Source organism: Petaurus breviceps, unplaced genomic scaffold (genome assembly GCF_028583685.1).
Source record: "Petaurus breviceps papuanus isolate PSGF00001 unplaced genomic scaffold, PetGlider_PUasm1.0 214, whole genome shotgun sequence".
In the NCBI taxonomy this organism is placed as follows: domain Eukaryota; kingdom Metazoa; phylum Chordata; class Mammalia; order Diprotodontia; family Petauridae; genus Petaurus; species Petaurus breviceps.
Window position 1 is genome coordinate 23,313,358 of NW_027185863.1, and position 22,071 is coordinate 23,335,428.

General features: G+C 35.2%; 1 long non-coding RNA gene across 1 annotated transcript; it reads left to right on the forward strand.

Annotated features, from left to right (window-relative positions):
- Nucleotides 1-185: 185 nt before the first annotated feature.
- LOC138165689 (uncharacterized) lies at nucleotides 186-20,040 on the forward strand. The gene is made up of 3 exons (XR_011169403.1): nucleotides 186-299; nucleotides 483-585; nucleotides 19,798-20,040. It is a non-coding gene; the product is annotated as an uncharacterized lncRNA (long non-coding RNA).
- Nucleotides 20,041-22,071: the final 2,031 nt, after the last annotated feature.

Here is a 22,071-nt window from a genome sequence, read left to right on the forward strand (position 1 = left end):
CCACTATGATTATTTGAACTGTCATTAAGACAATAATCCACTTTTATAGGAAATGCCTGTTGGGGGCCAGGAAGTAATGGTGTATGGGCTAGTGCCTGCTTGCTTGATGTATAACCTTAAAAGGTAATGAATAGAGCTGTAGAAGATGATTGGTTGTGTGTATCTATAAGTTGTCCTGATACGGAAGTTCAGGGCAGTCGCGGTGTAGCTGAGCCTGAATAAACAACTCCTTTAAACCTCGGGTGCTCTGTCTGGTAATTCCTCCTAGGAGGCCGGTGACGACCGAAGACTTACTATGGGTAAGTAAGAGGACGGGATATTAATAGCCCACCACAAATGCCATATATTGTTAAAAGGGATTGTGATCTGAGAAGGGCTATAGAATGTCTGTGCCTGGGAAGGTTGAGAGAATGACTTTTATAAATATGATGGTAGGATCATGTTGACTTAGTTTACCCCCTGTTGTTATTGTGTTGTTTCAGTCATGTCCTACTATATATCCTGTGAATAATGCAGAACTTTGCTTTATGATTGGCTGTTCCATATTAAAAGTTATCTGAAACTCTTGCCAGGAAACCAAAGAAGGTAAGGAAACTTTATTCTGTTAGACTTAGACTTATGTCAGGTCTGTGACCTTGAAGAAGGGACAATCTTAACATCATTATAATAGAATCATGGCCCTCCTTTTTCCTTTGATAGCAAATTTCCACATCCAGGGCAGGTAAAATACACACACACACATAGACACATATACATACACACATACATGTGCACACACATACATACAGACACCCACACATATATGTCTGTGTATATGCATATGTTTATCTGTATATATGTGAAATGTGTGCATATACACATACATACATACATAGTGTATATACATATATTAATACACATACTTTTATATACAAATGTGTGTATATCTATATCTACACACATATTTTTAATACTTATAACCATATGTTTTCTCTGTTTTTGTTTTCAGTGACTTTGAAATCTCCGTGGATTATATAAATCACTTGTTTAGAGGGGCAATTCTAATTCCTCTAATTTGCACTGCCTAATTCTTACTAAATTTAATCACTCTGAGTATGAGATGTTGGGGAAAGTTCATCACCAATATAAACTCTATTCTTCCTTAAGGGAATTTTGTCAAGTTTTTGATAAGATGGAGAGTGAAGGAAATGCCTCATCTGACTTGTTATTTTATTAAACTTTAACCTAGCTTTCTGCTTCTGTAATTTTGCTTCTGCTAGTATAAGAATATTCTTCCCAAAAAGGATATTGTGGGAAAACAATTTATTACATTGCTTGAACCTAACCCTGCATGACTGAGAGACCAGAAATGTTTCTTATGGACCATATTTGCTTAATGCTTCATGATTAATTCAGGATAACTGAGTCATGCTGACCTCCGATTCCCAGGGATCCAAAGATTGATACAAGGAATTTCCAGTTTCCTGAGATATACATTTTATTCAATCTACATCCTTTGTTTAGAAACTGACTCGTTTGGCCATTTTGTTTTCTTGTACCTTTGTCTGAACTCTATCAATGTGTAACTCAGAGGTTTGAAGCAGGAAACTACCCCTTTTTACTTAGTCCTCTATTGGGTGACTTAACAAACTTTTTTGTAAAACTTTTATTTTCAATTTTGGGTTTGTTCTCAAGGAACAATTTGGGGTCAGAAGCGGTATTAATCCCATGCCTCTTTGGGATATGGTGTAACTTAGACATAAGTTCATATATGCCTAGCCATGTAAGCATGAGCAAGTCACTTACCCTCTGTTTCCCTCAGTGTTCTCATCTGTAAAACGAGAATAATGAATACTCACCTCCCAGGGTTGTAGTAAGGACCAAATGAGATAATTGCAAAGTCCTTAGCCCAGTGCCTGGCAAATAGTAAGTAGAGTATAAAGGACAGCTACAATAATAATGATCATAATCATAATGAAAATGAAATAGGGCAAGTGTTTTCCCATGTGGTTTAAAACTATGTTTGTGGAATAGAGAAGGAGAGGATTGAGAATTTGTCACTCCTTTCCTAGGTGTATGGAAAAATGAAGTTCTTTGGTAGAAGGGTTCTAACAACTTTCTCTTCTTTTTTCTATGTAATAGCTCATTATAGTTGGCAAAAGTCATGGCACCTCAAAATGACTTTAAATAGTCCAGGCTTTAAACATATTTCACAGAGCACTAACAGAAGGAAATTTTAGACAAAAAAAAATGTTATGAATTTTTATATCCTGTTTAGCATTAAGAAAAAAAGACCAGATAGAGAAAAGTGTATAGGACAGTCAAGAAGATAAACAATGACTTTGCTCATCAAGTAAGAGGGATGAGTGAAAATGGTAAAAGTGATAAAGGGAAAGAACTATCCAAACTGGAAAGTAGCTGAATTCAGGGGATTGGCCTAGACTTTTAGAATATGTGTAAGATTGAAATTAATTCTAGGCAGCTAGGTGACACAGTGAATCGAGCACTGGTCCTGAAGTCAGGAGGAACTGACCTCAAATCCTACCTCAGACACTTGACACTTAACTAGCTGTATGACTTTAGACAAGTCACTTAACCACAACTACCTTGCCTTCCCCCTGCAAAAAAAAATATTGAAATTAATTAAACAAAAATAGGCATCATCTATTTAAAAAATTGCTTAATAGTAAATAGTATTTTATCATGCCATTACTAAAGTTATATATATATACATATATATACATATATGTATGTATACACACACACACATATATATAGATATAATTTTTTACACCATATGGCTGACCTAAGAGTGTGCTACTACTGATCACTTATTAAGATCCTAAGGTAACAACTATTGTCAAAGAAAGTCAAGTACCAATATTTTGTCATAGTTCTTAAGAAATATAATTTGACTTAGCAACTGATCTTTAAGTAGGTTTCCAATTTGAAGAATTTGAGTGCATAGTCATTTCCAGGCAAATACTTTAATTAATGCTGCACTTCAGTGTAAAGACAAGTGATGTTCAATATAAGAAGAAAGGTGCTGCTGATTGTGACAAAAATAATTTTGAAGAAGTCAATTTTGATGAAGTCAATCATAGGCATAGTGGGTTTTAGCAATACATTTCTGAATATGAGTAGACTTCAGCATTTTGTTTTGTTATTTTTTTCTCAAAAATTACATTATTCTTAAATTAAGCAGGTTTCTATGACTTACCAAAACAAATAAAAAAAACTATTGCTACATCATATATATATGTATATATATAGTTGCATTTGTGAACTTTAACATAGTAAACCATGTGTTTGTCTTCCTCTATGCTTCTCTATTAATAGCAATCACTAAAACCAGGAATGTTGGAACTGGAATGTATAAGGAACCAAGGGCCACTGAGGTGAATGGACTTGCCCGACCATACACAACTAGTAGGTGACAGAGCTAGAGCTCATACTCAGGTCTTATGACATTAATTCCAGTGATCTTTCCAACAAAACATAGATAACAGGTAAAGCAATACAGGGCAAATTGCTCCAATTCGACTCTTAGCATAAGCAAGAAGATGACAATAATAAGAAGAAGAATCATCACCACCAACATCATCAGGATTATTATTGCATTATATAGTTATTTAAGATTTGCAAAGCACTTAATTTTTATCGAACTTTATCCTTAAAATACACTTTGAAATTGTTAATATTATTATCTCCATTTTGCAGATGAAAAATTTGAGGTAGACAAATTAGGTGACTTGTACACTGTAACTCTTCTATCTGAGGCCAGATTTGAACTCAGTATCTTCCTGACTTATATAGAGTTCTTTTTTTTTTTTGCTTTTTGGAGGGGGAAGGTAGGGCAATTTAGGTTAAGTGACTTGACCAAAGTCACACAGCTAGTCTCTGGGGCCAGATTTGAACTCCGGTCCTCCTGACTCCAGGGCTGGTGCTCTATTCACTATGCCACCTAGCCATCACTTATATAGATTTCTAAGGGATTTTAAAAGTCATTAAAAGTCTCTTCATTTCACTCAACTGTTAAACAGACCTCAAAGAGATTAAGTGGCTTGTCCAGGGTTACACAAGTAGTGAATATCAGATGCAGGGACTTGATTCCAATTTCTCTAGTTATAGAGCATAGCTTTTCCCATTGTAGTTGGCATTGATAGTTGATCTTTTCAAAACTGTGCTAAGCTAACTTTGATCTTCATTCTCCCTCAGTTGATTCATTTGTATAACCTATTTGAATGACTTGAAATTTATTGCAAGCTAGTTGAAAAATAAATTAACATGTCTTCTTCAAAATTCATGCTGTTATATCTTTGTTCTCTTACAATAGACAATAATCATGTAAATTAACATGTCTTAATGAACATGAAAAGTCTTCTGAATCATGCCAAATGGCACCATTTTTTTCCTGTACTCATGGAACTTATTGCTCTGGTCCTTTTCCCCAGATGAACAAGGGCTATATTTAGGGTTCCCAGGAAGTAATTTGAAAGAATTGATACAATTGATAGAATTCTCCTAATGTCTTCCTACCTTTAGTGGCAATCCAGTATATGAATGATTTTGTGTTTATACTTCCATGCTCAGGGAAGAAATAAACAGGCTATATGTAAAAAATAATAATAATAACAAAATTACAAATCCTAGTAAAGAAGGATTTTTTTTGTGGTCACTAGAGATGCTGGGTAAACTAGAGGTTCCTGGGATGATCCTATGGTCTATGTTTGAGTTATTTTCCACCAATTGAGCAAGCAGCTTAAGACGACTGCTGCCTCAGATCATCTAGTAAGGAAGGAGGGAAAGTTTCCACACTACAAAGATTTAGTTGAGGATTAAATAGAAATGCTCAGAAATTCTATAAAGTTGTAGAACCAAAGGTGACATTTTACCAGTATCTGAGCAGCACTGGACCTATGATATTATATGAGCTCTTGGGGAAGGGAGGCATCAGAAGTATCTACGCAAGATATAAGCAGACTCAAGCTTTAGCAATCCAGATGGCTTGATTCAGGGACTATCAGGTCTTAGGGCTAACCTCACTCTTCAGACTCCCTCCCTTGTGACTTGAAAAAAATATATTTTTTTTCTTTACAGGGAGATTATTGCAGATTTGACAAATTACTTACTCAGGGTAAATCAAGTTAGCAAACATTAAATATTAAACACTATATGCCAGAAATTTTGTTAAATGTGGGGGAGATAAAGAAAAGCAAAAGTACCTCCCGCCTAGAGTTAAGGAATACACACTAAAGGGGTGATACGATAACCAAATAAATCTGCAACGTGCACAGTCATTTACATAATAGTTATTATATATTTTATATGTTTATACATAAGATATGTGATTATAGATTATATCTAATTATAATAAAGTGTACATACATGCATATATACATATGGTGCATGTGTGTGTAGTAAAAATAAGAGGTAATATCTAGAGTGAAAGGAAGGAAGATACTAGCAATGGAAGTTTGCATAGAATAAGAAAAGCTACTTTGCAAATGTATGATTTAAACTGAATCTTGAAGGAAATTGTCAATTGCAACCCATTCGTGCCATCTTATCCTATGAAATTCTTGTTTATTATCTCACAGATCTTTTACAAAAATCTCCCTATGTATGTTTTTTCAATATTTCATGGCTAACAGCAAAGTACAATGCCTATGTTTTGCAACTGTACGATCTTCTACTCTAATCAGCTATTTCCTTTATTCCACTTCTCATGCTTAATTTATCATGAGAGATACACTGAATCCTATTTAAACTACCACAAATCTCTTCATTTCTCTTTGCATTAGCCAAAATTTAAATCGTTGGATGGTGAGTTGAGTTGTCCCAGCATTACAGCCATACGAAACAGCCTGGAAAACATGTGGGTTAAAAAAAAAGCCTTTGATCTGGTGAAGGTTGCTATTTTTAAGATCACTGTACATTTTCCTAAATGTTCCTGAGTACACTGTTCTCTGCTATAGGCCTTTATCTGACATTGTCCATCTTCAGTTCTTCCCCCCAATAATCCACAAATGTGTTAACACAATGGACTTCCTGTCATTAGCTTGGTTCAGTTTTCATAGCCATGATTTCAGCAAGAAAGAATATAAAAAGAAAAAGAAGGTTCAGACAGAGCCAGAAGATGCACCAGTGCTTAGGGGTGATAGCATACTTAATGATTGAAAACTGGCAGAAACTGGAATGAGTAGTATATCTAGGGAAGAGATAGTGTAACTTTAAGATTTGAGTTTGTCAGAGAAGATGGAAATGGAATAAATTACTAATTGATAAAGGAGGAAAAAGAATTGAGAACCCAGTATATTATCCTGAGCGACAGCTGCTTTAAGATTATCCCATTTTCGTTTTTATATTACCAACTCTTAGCATACTGCCTGGCACCAAGAAGGCACTTAATAAAATCTTGTTGGATGATTAAACAATTGACCCACTTTTGTGATGAACTTGACAACCATACCTTTATCCAAGGCACTTATTTAGAAAAAAAGGGAAATAGAGAAAATAGACCAGAGCACCAAGATCTAAAATATGTCATTGGTGATTCCATTCTAGTCAAAATTCGGTCCATCATTTGGCAGTATGACACTACAGTAGTTGAACCTTTCTGAAATTTACTAAACTACACTATTAATCAGCTTTTATCTCTATTTCCCTTGAAGATGCCATGAAAGTTAAGAATCTTGAGTCTATGGCATTTTGGTAAGCAATGGAGAGAAAAGACAGAAGAAGGAAAGGAGGAAGCAAATATTAGACTAGAACCCTACTCAATACTTTGTGTATATTAGTTTCTTATACATGTTTGATGAATGAGTGACAATAAGACCAGAGATTGATGACAGCTACTCAGCCAATAATCCTTACCTAAGATTCACACAAAAAGAAAAAAATATTGAAATAAGGTCCCCCTTTTCAGGATAACAAAAGCAACAATTTACTACCCCATAAAACCTAATAAAAAAAAAAAAAACAACTCCTTCCTATTATCCATGCCGGGAAGACGACTGTATAAGAGTAAATGAGGGAATGCCTGCCAAACCTAATTATAGTGTATAATGTCTGAAAAGTTAACGTGAACTTAATTGTGAAGGGTTTTATTGGCCACTAAGGATTTATATTTTATCCTGTGCACCTAGATGGCGCAATGGATAGTGTGCTGGGCCTGAAGTCAGAAATACTCATCTTCCTAAGTCTAAATATAGCTTCAGACACTTACTAGCTGTGGGACCATGGGCAAGTCACTTAGCCCTGTTTGTTTGGTTCTTGATCTATAAAATGATCTGGAGAAGGAAATGGCAAGCTACTCCTGTATTTTTGCCAAGAAAACCCAAATGGAGTCACTTTCAAATATGACTGAACAACATCGTATTTTATCTTCAAGGCAGTTTGTGCTCTGAGATTGTTAGAGTAGGTTTGAATGCCAAGCAGAAGCTCTGGGGAATTACTCAGTTGTATCCTGGTCAAGGTGATAAAATTGCTTCTGACTAAAAAAAAAAATGGAATGACTCTTCAGAAAACTGTCATTATGATGATCAATTTGACATGGAGGATAGATGGAGTGGAATTTCTTCATGTTCTGGTATATGAAGAAGGTAGGATACAATGAGCAAATCAGAAATTCCAATACATTCCTTGCTAGAAATGCTTCAGGTGAACAGTAAACCAGGGAAATCACACTTGTACATGAAATGAACTGAAGTCATGAATACTTTAATTACATACCAGTACTATATCATAAAAAATGGAAACCTATCTGATTTCTCTCCTTTTCCTTTTTGACTGTGGCCAAAGTTAAAGAGGCAGTCGAGAGGAAGAAAGATAAGGAAACATTAGAAACCACTGGAATAAGTTGTAGTCTGGGATATGGGTTGGAAAATTAATTAATAAAAAAAAATCTAACTTGATTTTAAAGCCAATAGTGCAATTATATAATGTTAGGAGAAATTTGATAAGCAAGGTGTTGTAAAGTGTGACAATTAAAATCTGTTTTACCACATTTAAAAAAATTTTACAGCAGGTTACTTGTAAGTAGTGAATTCCATAATATGGAATGATTGGAATAAATAGCCATTGTATAAAATGTAATACTAAATAATTAAGATTATACATTGAGATTCTGTATAAAAATATTTATGAAACAGATTCAGATGTATCTGAATATAATCTGGTCTCATTTTAAATGAAATTTATTATTATTATTATATTCTATCCAAAAAATTGTTAGCTATCTGGTTTTAAGTCGTTACCCCAATATGTGATTTGTAATGTGTATAAAGATAATGCCTAAAATTGATTAGATAATATATTGGATTAGAAATATTATTACAATTGGGAATGCTTCTTTAATCCTTTTGGGTTATAGATTTGACTGTTAAGAGACTGAGGCAAAAAAATAATGATAATAATTGGCAGATTAATAACTCAATTAGGGTGTCAGTGTTTTAAAATTTTAGGATGTAACCACATTCTTAGGTGGTTAAAATGCAGTGATTTGTTGTCAATTAAGAACTAGAAAGTGAAAAGCAAAAGAATTTCTAGCAATCAATCTGTAACTATCCATAGCCAAAGAGTAAGGTTAACTCATGTGGTAAATCATGTCCAGCCATCTTTCAGGATAACTCTATAGGAATGATGTATTAAAATTGCAAAAATATGCATATGGTAACAATATTGGTCATTGTGGTATGTGATTATCATATGAAATCTTAAATGCTTCCTTGTATTGCTCAATTATTAAACTATTATTTAAGTAACTCAGAAAGCTCAGCTTTCTGCCTGGGGAAACTGATCATGTCCTGTCAATATTAAATCAAATTCCTTAGAGTCTTATATCTTATATATCTCATTTTAGCCCAGTGCATTTTAAGTTAATTTGATGATAACAGGTTAGAATTCAAACTGCTTGTAAAATTTTACATATATTTCCTAGTAATGTATGTATAATTAAGCCTTTTTTATTTTAAGGTGGAAGAATATTTGGCCTTAGAAATTAAAATGTTACCATTAGCGATTATAAATCCAGATTTGATTTGATTTAAGCCAAAATCTCTTGTGAAGGAAATAGAGTTTTAGAAATGAACAGTATACAATGACAATAGTGATGAGATGAATGATTTCTTTGTAAGGTAATTTAGAAGTGCATTCAACTAAATTAAGGTCACCTTATTGGTAATGGACTTTGTTTCAAGTTTTAAATATATGATATTTTAATGGAATATTATGTTTCTAAACTTTCTTATATTGTGTAATTGTGTAAACAATGGTATCACCCGGGGTGGCCAGGTAGCACAGCAAGTAAGAACACTGGCTCCAGTGTTGAGAAGACCTGGAGATCGAATCCCGGGCTCAGACACTTAGCACCCACCCAGAAACACCTGGCCGTGTAACCTTGAGCAAGTTACTTAACCCCGATTGCTTTAAAAAAAGAAAAAAAACAACAATGGTATCACCCATGTTAGTGGAAAAGCAATTTCTTTTATAATCTAGATGATGTTAGATTAAGAATTGTATTTTTCTAAAGGGTGAATGGGTTAGGAAGCTATTATGTCCTTCTATCAGCCCTACATATCATGTGTTGTAATATTCTGAAGTACTATAACTTAAGAAATGATAAACTTCCAAGGATCAAGGCATGGAGTGGGAGGAATAAAGCAAAGTCAGAACTTCTGCATTAAAAGCCTCCAAGAAAAATATGAACTGATTGCAAGCCATGGAGGAGGTCAAGAGGGATTTTGAAAATCAAGGAAGAGAAGTGGAGGAAAAATTGGAAGAGAAATGAGAATGATGCAAGAAAATCATGAAAAGCGAGTCAACAGCCTGCTAAAGGATACCCACAAATACACTGAAGAAGATAACACCTTAAAAAATAGACCAACTCAAATGGCAAAAGAGGCCCAAAAATGCAATGAGAAGAATGCCTTAAAATTCCAGATGGAAAAGGAATTTCAAAAACTCACTAAAGTGAATAACTCCTTCAACATTAGATTGGAGCAATAGGAAGCTAATTTATGAGAAATCAAGAGACTACAAAACAGATCCATAAAGTGAGAAAATATAAGGCAATGTGAAATATCTCATTGGAAAATCCACTGACCTGGAAAATAGATTCAGAAGAGATAATTTTAAAATTATTTGACTACCTGAAAGTCATGATAAAAAAAAAGAGCCTAGACACCATCTTTCTTTCTTTTTCTTTCTTTCTTTCTTTCTTTCTTTCTTTCTTTCTTTCTTTCTTTCTTTCTTTCTTTCTTTCTTTCTTTCTTTCTTTCTTTCTTTCTTTCTTTCTTTCTTTCTTTCTTTCTTTCTTTCTGTAATTGGGGTTAAGTAACTTGCTCAAGGTTACAGGGCCAGTTATTTCTGGGTGTAGCGCTAAGTATCAGAGCCCGGATTCGATCCCAGGTCATTCCTACTCTGGGGCTGGTGCTCTTACTCACTGAGCCACCTGTCCGCCCCTAAGCAATTGGGGTTAAGTAATTTGCTCAATTTCCATGGCCAGGTGTTTCTGGGTGGGTGCTAAGTGTCTGAGCTCGGATTCAATCCCAGGTCATCCTGATTCTGTGGCCGGTGCTTACTTGCTGTGCTACCTGGCCACCCCCTAGATACCATCTTTCAAGAAAATATCAAGCAAAATTGCCTGGACGTTCTAGAACCAGGGGCAAAATAGAAATTAAAAAAAAAAAAAACCTCATTGATCGCCTCTTGAAAAAGATCCCCAAAAGAAAACTCCTAGGAATATTATAGCCAAATCCCAAAATTCCCAGGTCAAGAACAAAATACTGCAAGCAGTCAGGAAGAAACAATTTGAGTATTGTGGAAATATGTCCAGTATAACACAAGACCTAGCAGCTGCTACAATAAGGGATCGCAGGGCTTGAAACCTGATATTCTGGAGGGCAAAGGAGCTAGGACTAAAACCAAGTATCACCTTCTCAACAAAACTGAGTATAATGCTACAGGGAAAATATGGTCATTCACTGAAATAGAGGATGTTCAGGCATTCTTGATGGAAAAGCCAGAGTTGAATAGAAAATTTGACTTTCAAATAGAAGAATCAAGAGAAGCATGAAAAGGTAAACAGGAAATTGAAATTGTAAGGGACTTATTTGCATTCCTAGTTTACATTCCTACGTGGAAAAGTGAATTTTTTTTTATTTTATTAAAATAATATTGATAATAGTATATACATTTTAAACACTTGACTTTAAAACTTTGAATTCAGGTTCATTCCCTTCCTCACTTGTCACCCACCCTTATTGGAAAGTTAAGCAATTCAACGTAGGTTGTACATGTGTAGCTATGCAAAACATTTCCATAGTAAATATATTGTTAAAGACTGAATACATTTCCCTCCCTCCTATCCCACCTTGCCCTTGTTCTATTCTCTACTTTGATCCTGTCCCTTTTCAAAAGTGGGTGAATCCAGCTTCCCTCCCCCCCATCTTGCCCTCCCTTCCATCATCACCCCTCTCATTCCCTTCCCCCCTACTCTCCTGTAGGGTAATATACCCTACTTAGTGTGTATGTCATTCCCTCCCTAAGCCAAATTCACTGAGAATAAGGTTGACCCATTCCCTTTTGCCTTCCTGTTCTTCTCCTCCATTGCAACCATTTTCCCTTACCTTTTCTGTATGAAATAGTTTGCCCCATTTTGTCTCTCTCCATCTCCTCTCATTATATTCCTCTCTCACCTCTCAATTTCACCTTTTAATTATCATCCCATCCAATTAAATTGGTCCTATGGCCTCTATCTATGAATACCTGTACATATATATACACACATTTACATATGTATTCATATGCCCATATACCCTGCTATATAGAAATGTATGTATGTGTATATACATATATACATATTTATATGTATGCATTTCTATTCCCTTCAATTATATTCATATTGAGAAAAGTTTCATAATTTAAAATTACCATTTTTCCATGTAGGGATGTAAATAGTTCAACTTTGATAAGTTCCTTATGATTTCTTTTCCCTGTTTACCTTCTCATACTTCTCTTGCTTTTTGTATATGAATGTCAAATTTTCTATTAAACTCTGTTTTTTTCATCAAGAATGCTTGAAAGTTCTCTATTCCACTGCATGACCATATTTCCCCTGAAACATGATACTCAATTTTGCTGGGTAGGTGATCCTTATTTTTAGTCCCAACTCCTTTGCCCTCCAGAATATCATATACCAAGTCCTTTGATCCCTCAGGGTAGAAGTTGCCAGATCCTGTGTTATCCTGATTGTATTTCCGCAATATTCAAATTGTTTCTTCCTGGCTGCTTGTAATATTTTCTCCTTGATCTTGCAATTCCAGAATCTGGCTATAATATTCTTAGGAGTTTTCTTTTTTTGATCTTTTTCAGGAGGTGATCAGTTGATTCTTTCAACCTCTATTTTGCCTTCTGGTTCTAAAACATCAGGACAATTTTCCCTGAGAATGTCTTGAAGGATGATTTCTAGGTTCTTTTTTGGATCATGGCTTTCAGGTAGTCCAATAATTTTTAAATTTTCACTCCTGGATCTATTTTCCAGGTCAGTGGTTTTCCCAATGAGATATTTCACATTGCTTTCTATTTTTTCATTTGTTTGGATCTGTTTAATAGTATCTTGATTTCTCATAAAGTCACTAGCTTCCATTTGCTCCAGTCTAATTCTAAAAGAATGATTCTCTTCAGTGAGCTTTTGAGATTCTTTTTCCATCTGGCATATTAGGCTTTTTAAGGCATTCTTCTCCTCATTGCCTTTTTGAGCTTCTTTTGCCATTTGAGTTAGTCTGTTTTTATTTTATTTTATTTTATTTTATTTTTGCCTTTTGGAGGGCAATTGGGGTTAAGTAACTTGCTTAAGGTTACACGGCTAGTTTTTTTGTGCGGGTGTTAAGTGTCTGAGTCCAGAACCAAACTTGGGTCCTCCTGACTTCGGCGCTGGCACTTTACTCACTGCACCACCTAGCTGCCCCTGTTATTCCATTTTTTAAGGTGATACTTTCTTCAGTCAAGGTTGTTGACCCTCATTTCATAATTTTTTTGTATCATTTTCATTTCTTTTCACAATTTTTCCTTCTTTTCTCTCATTTGGTTTTTAAAATCCTTTTTAAGCTCCTCTATGGCCTGCAACCAGCTCATATTTTTCTTGGAAGCTTTTGGTGCAGGAGTTCTGACTAAGCTGTCTTCCTCCTGTTCCATGCTTTGATACTTTTTGTCCCCAAAATAGGAGTGTAAAGTTGGATTGCTCTGCTTGGTTTGCTTCCTTTGCATGCTCATGTTGCCACTCAATTAGTTGACTTTTGAGATTTTTGCCACAGGAGGACCCTGCTACCAGACAGGGGAGCTTTGTACCAATGCTGGGGTTTTCTCAGCTGCCAAAGGTATTAGTTGGGTGCCCTCTCTGAATTCTCCACATGCTCTGGCAATCTGGTCACACACTCCAGTACCTCCACCCTCTCACTTTATCCTTAGCATCTATGGGTTGATAATTCTGCAAACCACAACAGCTGCTGGTGATATGAAGTCCCTCCAGCTGGTGGCTGATCAGGCCCCCCTGGGGCTAAGACCTCTGGCTCTCTCAAGGCTGGGGTTGACTCTCAGATAGCTGTGCTGGCTCCTTCCTGCTGGCCTGCTGGGCTGTCCTCAGCAGGAGGTTAGCTTCTCTGTGTCATTTTATGGGTTCTGTAGCTCCAAAGTTCAATCAATATATGACATTTTCAACTCATAAGACTTTTCTCAGTATTAGTGTCTTTGAAAGAAATAAATATGTGTGTATGTATGCATTAATATATATGTGTACATATGTGTGTATATGTATATATTGATAGACAGCACAGGGTGACTTGAATATGAAGGCATGATATCTAAAAATTAAAATTAAGAGGTGAGAGGAATATATTGGGAGAAGGAGAAAGGGAGAGAAAGAATAGGGTAAATTATCTCACATAAAGGAGGCAAGAGCAAGCTGTTACAATGGAAGGGAAGAAGGGGGAGGTGAAAAGGAATAAATCAACCTCACTCTCTTTGGATTTGACTTAAGGAGGAAATAAGGAGGGCATAACCTATACACTCGGGGAAGGGATAGTCAGAAGGAAAGACTTTTAAGGGACAGGGCCAAAGGGAAAATAGAATAAATGGGGAACAGATAGATTGGAGGGAAATATAATGTCTTTCACAATACGACTTATATGGAAATGTTTTGTATAACTACACAGGTATAACGTATATCAAATTGCTTGCCTTCTCAATGAGGAGTGAGTGAGGATATGTAATGGTAATGAAATTTGAAGATCCCTTTGTATTGAAAAGCTAAGAGGTACTTAGCACCTAGTTTCAAATTAAGCCTGTTAAAGGAACATAAGTTATAAACCCCTGTAACAGGAAGGGGCTTGACTGGGAACCCCTATTGCTGACATAACAGAAAGGGGCTGAACATGAAGGAGCAATAGTGTGTATAAGGAAAAACCCCAGCTGGGAAAGTCAGAACTTCTTGGGATGAGCACCTGAAGAATGGACTGGACTGGAACTTCTGTGGAGAAAGTGATTTTGATTTTGAGAATGAAGCTACTGAAGACTTCTGAGGGCCAGCTGGAGCTGCTGAGGCTGCTCAGTATTTGTGAACTAGGTAAATGACATATGTTTGATTAAAATGACTGTTGAAGTTGTAACTTAATTGCACCCCATGGGTGGGGACTTTGACTATTATACTTTGTGACTGAATTAAGGACTCTGTGATTGACTAAATAAATGTCCTTTGTTTATGATTGGAAACTAATTTTCAATTGAGACTATCCAGGGGTGGAGTACTTGGACTTTTGTATTCTGTGTCTCTTAAGGAGGCTCCTTAAGGATGATGGAATGATTGAATTACTAAATGATTGTACTTTGTTGAAAACTATTGTGACCATTTTGGTGAAAACTATGTGGCCATTTTAGTGATAAGTTGTTGAGTTGTGACATGTTGAATACTGTGTTTTCATTTTCTATGATAAATTGTAAAATAATGAATGCTTTACCTTGATTTTCTGTGAATGTTTGTTATAGGAATATAAATTTTTAAGATATTCCCTGCTCTTAGGCTTAAGTGCACCTGGAGCCTCTGGTGAGAGGCTTGTTTTTCAGGAGATACTTTGTCATTGGGCAGTGGGTCAAGAGGGTTGTTACATTCTCTGAGCCTGGAGGAGGCCATGTAAACCTTGATGTGAGACTTTGTTTTGGGGCTCACTTTGAGAAGTGTCTGATTTGCCCAGACAAGACTGTGGGCAGCCATTGTCGAGCTCCCTGGCTTTGAAAACCCAGATGTTGATGCTTCCCTCTCTGGTAACTGTGATTTGGTATGGATGTATGTAATGGTTGGACAGTTGGAGTCCTGTCTGCTTGAAATGTTTCTTTCTGTATACTCTGAAGTTTGGGGTGTTGACTTTTTTCCCCTTAACAAGATAAATGATATATTTGATTAAAAAGATTGTTAACCCATTTTGAGTTTCTTTCTTTTAGAAAAGCAGATCTAAGAACCTGTGTTGACAGCTACCCTGGGTATGCTGGGGTGCTTGCTGCAACAATGTTTTGCTCGGATTTGTTACTGAATAAATATGTTCAGTATACTATGTAATCAAAATCTTGAAAGCTGTTCTCAGCAGCCATTCTCTGAAAAGCTGCTTGTGCTTGGCTTTACAGGAGGGATGTAGGGAGAAAATCTGGAAATCAAAGTTTTAAAAGCAAATGTAGGGGCAGCCAGGTGGTGCAGTGAATAGAGCAATGGCTTTGATGTAAGGAGGACCTTAGCTCAAATCCAGCCTCAGACACAACACAAAAACTAGCCACGTGACCTCGGGCCAGTCACTTAACCCCAATTGCCCTCCAAAAAAAAAAAGAAATAAAGAAAATGGGAAAAAAAAGAGTCTCCATAAAATGACCTCAATTAAAAAAATTTAAAAAATTGTTTTAATATGCAATTGGGAAATAAGATATACAGGTAAAGGGGTATAGAAATCTATTTTGCCTTACAAGAAAATCAGGGGGAAGGGGATAAGAAAGGAGAGAATGTGGGAGGGGATAGAAGGGAAGGCAGACTGGGTGAAGGGGTAATCTGTATATATGCATTCTTAGGGTGAGGGGTAGGGGAAAGATGGAGAGAAAATTTGGAACTAAAATCTTGTGGAAATGAATGTTGAAAACAAAAATTAAATAAATAAATTCTAGAAAAAAAATCACACGTTTTATTACTTATTATACTATATATTATTATATAAAGTACTGTATCTAATCTTTTATCTGTATATGATTTGGGATTATGTTTACACATTCCATCCCAAGTCTTTTATTGTTTGTTATTAACCATCTTAAAGCAAAATTATTTGCATAGTATCAAACTTAGGAATGACAATGCATCTACTTATCATCAGTACTAATTATATCAAGACAAAATGTGATTTTCCTCTGATGAATCTTTTACTGTTACCATTGTGAGATTATATATAGTCAATACTTGTTATCTTGGATAAGTGATCCTTGACAACTAAATCCACCTAGAACTCTGATTATTGGAACTTGCTATTTCAGATTTTATGGGACTGTCAACTGATATTATTCTGAGTCTGACTCCAGGTATGATCATCAAGGAATGCTACTGAGCCAATGATCCATGATGCTAGCAGTTCTATGGGGTTTTACATGCATAAACAGCATGTAGAGCTCTCATGGGAAAGGCTGGGGCGAGGACTATTGGCATGGGCTGCAGTAGAAGTATCCTGACTCAATTTCCCTAAAATGATATTTATTTAATGGAAAATATCACACCTGGCTGACCTTTAGTCTGGCTCAATGCAATTGGCCATCTATATAACTTTTGCCTGGAAGTGACATGAAGTTAGGGAAGCATTATACCCTTACTGTATAATTATGTCCCCAATCTTTTATGACAAATGTGAATAAAAATATGAGATGATCAGTAGGAGCACTATTTTAAATCTTTATCTTATTGACCCATACAGGAGCACATTTGAGTTACTACAATAAGATGCAGGTATAAAATTTGAGCTATTTGACCTAGAATTTTAGTCCTTTCTATATTCCAAACAATTAAGTAATTATGTATTTAGCATTGACATCTGTTTCTAGTTATATATTCAGGTATAAGTTAAGGTCCTTTGATTTCTCACAATAGTATGGGAATAATTAGGTAAATGATGCAAAGACTTGTAAACCAGGCTATGATTCTGTTATTTATTGAATATCATAATTGTCTCAGTTCTATGTTAAGGGAATAAATATCATTACAATTAGTTATCTTAGAACATGAAAGCTTTGTGTTCTCTCTTGTAAATGCTTTAAAGAGACATCCACTTTTGTTAGGGGTTATTGATTTGAACATGGCTACCAGATGAAAATTTTTTACTATAAATAACTTGATATGCACGATTTTGAAATTGCTTATTCAATGTATTGTTATGAGAATGTGAATTTAAGATCTTCCCTGCCCCTAGGCTCTTTGATAGGCTTAAGTGCACCTGGAGCCTGTAGGGGGAGGCTTGATTTTCAGGAATGCTTTCTGATTTGGCAGTGGGTCAAGAGGGTTGTTACATTCTCTGAGCCAGGAGAAGGCTATATAAATCTTGATGTGGGGCTTTGTTTTGGGGCTCTTTGAGAAGTGTATTGTGATTTGACCAGACAAGACTCTGAGTAGCCATTGAGTCCCCTGGCTTTGAAAACCCAGATTTTGATGCTTGCCTCTCTGGTAACTGACTAGGTATGTATGTAATGGACAGACAGTTGAAGGTCTGTCTGCTGATATGTCTCTCTGTATTTGTTGTCTGCTTATAACCTCTATATCCTCTGAAGTTCAGGGTGCTGAGCTTTTTCTCCTGAACTAGGTAAATGACATATGTTTGATTAAAGCAAGTTTGTTAACCCATTTTGAGTTGCATTCCTTTAGAAAAGCAGATCTAAGAACCTGTGTTGGCAGCCCCCCTGGGGATGCTAGGGTGCTTGCTGCAACATTTAGTTATATGTAACATCCCTGAATCTTTTGTTACAATTGAAGTTAATCTGCTAATTTTTAGATGAATTAATTTTTGTATTAGAGGACATCTTCTTATAGAAAGTGCTATGGTATTCCTTATTATATATGGTATGTATGTGTGTGTGTGTATATATATATATATATATATATATATATATATATATATATATAGTATGGTATGATATTCCTTATTAGAATCTCATCTTCTGATGGGGTAGTGACTAATGCCAAGTATAAAAATTGTTCCAATTTTCTGTTTGTATGTGAGTTTCCTATTTAAATTAACATGACAATTGGTCAACCTAAATTTGCAAATTCCCTAATTTGGTCTAAAATTAGGTCAGTTCTAAAAGGTTCCTGATTTTATTTTCTAGCAATAGACAAAAATTTTGAGCTATCTTTCATTTCCTGACCTTGTTATTGGAAAGGCAAATTTAAAATTATTTTATTTTATGATTTCTCAATTTATTTATTTATTTTTAGTTTTCAACATTCATTTCCACAAGATTTTGAGTTACAAATTTTTCTCCCCATCTTTCCCCTACCCTCAACCCAAAATACTGAGCCTAATGAATACTCCTTCCCCTAATCTGTTCTCTTACACCTTCCCTCATCCCCCCCTAACGTTATAGTAAGGCAAGATGGATTTCTATCCCCAGTGCTTGTATATCTTATTTCCCAGCTGCATGTTAAAAACATTTTTCATTAACATTTGTTTTCAAAACTTCGAGTTCCAGATTCTTACCCTTCTTCCCTCTTCATCCACCCTCACTGGGAAGATAAGCAATTCAATATAGGTTATACATGTGTAGTTATGTAAAACATGTCCATAGTAGTTATATTGTAAAAGACTAACTATATTTCCCTCCCCCTTATCCCTCCCCCCACTTATTCTCTTTTCTCCTTTTACCCTGTCCCTTTTCAAAAGGGTTTGCTTCTAACTCCTCTCTCCCCAATCTGCCCTACCTTCTATCATCCCCCTCTTATCACCTTCCCCCCTACTTTCCTGTAGGGTAAGATACCCAATTGAGTGTGTATGTTATTACCTCCTTATGCCAAATTCAATGGGAGTAAGGTTGACCCATTCCCTTTCACCTTCCTGCTCTTCCTCTCCATTGTAACAGTTTTCTCTTGCCTCTTTAATATGAGATAATTTACCCTAATATATCTCTCCTTTTCTCCTTCTCCCAATATATTCCTCTCCTCTTAATTTTATTTTTTATATATCATCCCTTCATATTCAACTCATCCTGTGCCCTCTGTCTACATATATGTACACACATATGCACACATTCACATATATATTTACATACATATACACCCTCCTATACATACATATATATGTATGTATACACACACACACATATATATACACACACACACATATATTTTCCCTTCAACTATCTTCATTCTGAATTAAATTATTGTTTTTCCATGTAGGAATGTAAATAGTTCAACTTTACTAAGTTCCTTATGATTTCTTTTTCCTGTTTACCTTCTTATGCTTCTATTGCTTCTTGTATTTGGAAGCCAAATTTTCTGTTCACCTCTGGTTTTTTTCACCAAGAATGCTTGAAAAATCTCTATTTCATTCAATGACTGCATATTTCCCCTGAAGCATTATACTCAGTTTTTCTGGGTATGTGATTCTTGGTTTTAATCCTAGCTCCTTTGACCTCCAGAATATCATATTCCAAGCCCTTTGATCCTTTAATGTAGAAGCTGCTAGGTTTTGTGTTATCCTGATTGTGTTAAAATGATTTTAAAACAAAATTTTAAGAGATTTTTTTTTTTAACAGAGAAAGAAGATCTCTTATAAGAGACCAAAGTCTAAGAATACAGTTAGCTGGAAACTACTTTGAGACCACACTCAGTGCAGAGAGCTGAATCAAATGATATTCAAGACTCAGATGTATCAGATGAGACTACGGAGCCTTAAAAAGACTTTTTTTTTTTTACTGTTTACTTTTTCCCTTTGTGCCTTCCCTTTGCATCTGTAAGATCTATTTATTAAAAGAGACTGCCTCCTTTGTTTGTGTAAATATATCAATCAGTTCCTTTCCTTTTCCCCCTCACATTGTTATCCATAATAAGTCTCCTAAGAACTCTTTTTTTTAAATGCTTTGTTAACTTCTGATTTACATCGTTCATTTCTGCCAGATTTTGAGTTACAAATTTTCTCCCCGTTTTTCCCCCACCCATCCCCCCAAAACAGCAGTCCCACAGGATATCCCCACCTTTGATCTGCTCTCTCCCATATTTTCTCCCATACCCGTTTCAACTTTTCCAGTAGGGCATGGTGGATCTCTATATTTCCCAATTACATGTAAAACAATATTGATAATAGTATATATATATATTTAAACATTTGATTTTAAAACTTTGAATTCCAGATTCATTCCCTTCCTCCCTTATCACCCACCCTTACTGGGAAGATAAGCAGTTCAGTATAGGTTGTACATGTGTGGCTAATGCAAAACAATAACATAGCAGATATATTGTAAAAGACTGACTATATTTCCCACCCTCCTATCCCACTTTGAAGTGTTTGTAATGTCAGTTAGTGATTCATTGAGGAGACTTCATCTCTCAATTAGAATCAAATGGGCAAATGTGAAAATGAATATTCTCTATTATTTTTAATGATTACTTATTGTATTAGAACCAAGGTTTTCACCCTTTTCTACTTTATCATGTAGAAACTACCCAGTGTGGGAAATTTCTCTTAGAGATTAACCCAGACCAAAATCTAATCAGATAATAAAAGAAATTCTAAGTTTTGATTAATGGGTGCATTTCTGCTAATTTCTGCTAAAATGTTGATTCTCACTATTATTGAGACAGGTGATAATTGAAATTGATGTCTCTTTGACCAAGATTTGGGTGACCTAACTCATGTGCCTGAAGATAATCTGCTTCCTGTTTGATTAACCAATAAGTGTTGAGTAGGCACCCCTCAGGAGCACCTCTTCTTTAAAGACCATATAAACCATGACCCTACCACCACTAGGGGTCTTTGATCTAAGAGAGAAGGTCAAATGAGCATCTTTTTATTAATAACCTGATGGCATTCTTAATAATATAATTGAATTCCCCAGAACAAAAGAGACTGATTTAATGAATGTAGCAAAACAATCAGGTACTAAAATAAGTAATGCAACAAAAAGGGAAATTTTTCATAACTACCATGAATGAATTAATTATTATATGATGTTTGACAGAAAGTATGAAAGTTTCTGAGGAATTACACATAATATTATATGTAGTGGTAATTGCATATTAAAAAGCAAAGGAGAAAAAAGGAAGATTTTAAAAGCACACTGCTAAGATTAAACATCAAACATCACCATGAAAGAAGAAACTTGAAAAAACTAATGCTCTATTGGAAAAGACTGTAACAGACATCAATAATCAGCTAGTATGCCAATGATAAAAAATAAATTGTGTATCACCCAATTAAAGTCATGTATGTGTATATATGTACATGTGCATGTATATATGATATATAAATACGCACATATATAGTTTTGAAACCAAAAAATAAAAACACAAAATTTTAATTTCCTTGAAAACTTCATTAATAAAATATTTGACAAAACATATATTTTATAAATGGTGACTGAAATTCTCACTTCTCTGAAAAAATGGAATGTGAGTTCAGAAAAAAAAAAAACATTAATCTTACACTAAAAATGTTCATAGTAGCACATGAATTAGTAGAATTTTTTTTTTTTTTACCAACTTCCCTATGTCTTTCCATCTTCTCAGAGTGGAAGTAGAGCTATCAGGGCTGGCCACACTAAAGACTGGCATAGAAGTTTTGACCTTCTCAGTTTGGGTGACCCCTATCATGAAAGTTTCTAACTTTGGTGCCAGAAATCTGAGGTTCTTGTAACCTCCTGAAACTCAGAAATCAAGTACTAAAGAAAATCCACCAGCCTCATCCTTCCTAATACCAAGGGATTACTGAATTCTTTTTTTTTTTAGTTTAAAATATTTTATTTACTTTAGCATCATATACATAATTTAACTCAAAGTAGAGAAACACTCTTGCTCAAAAATTATAATCAAGA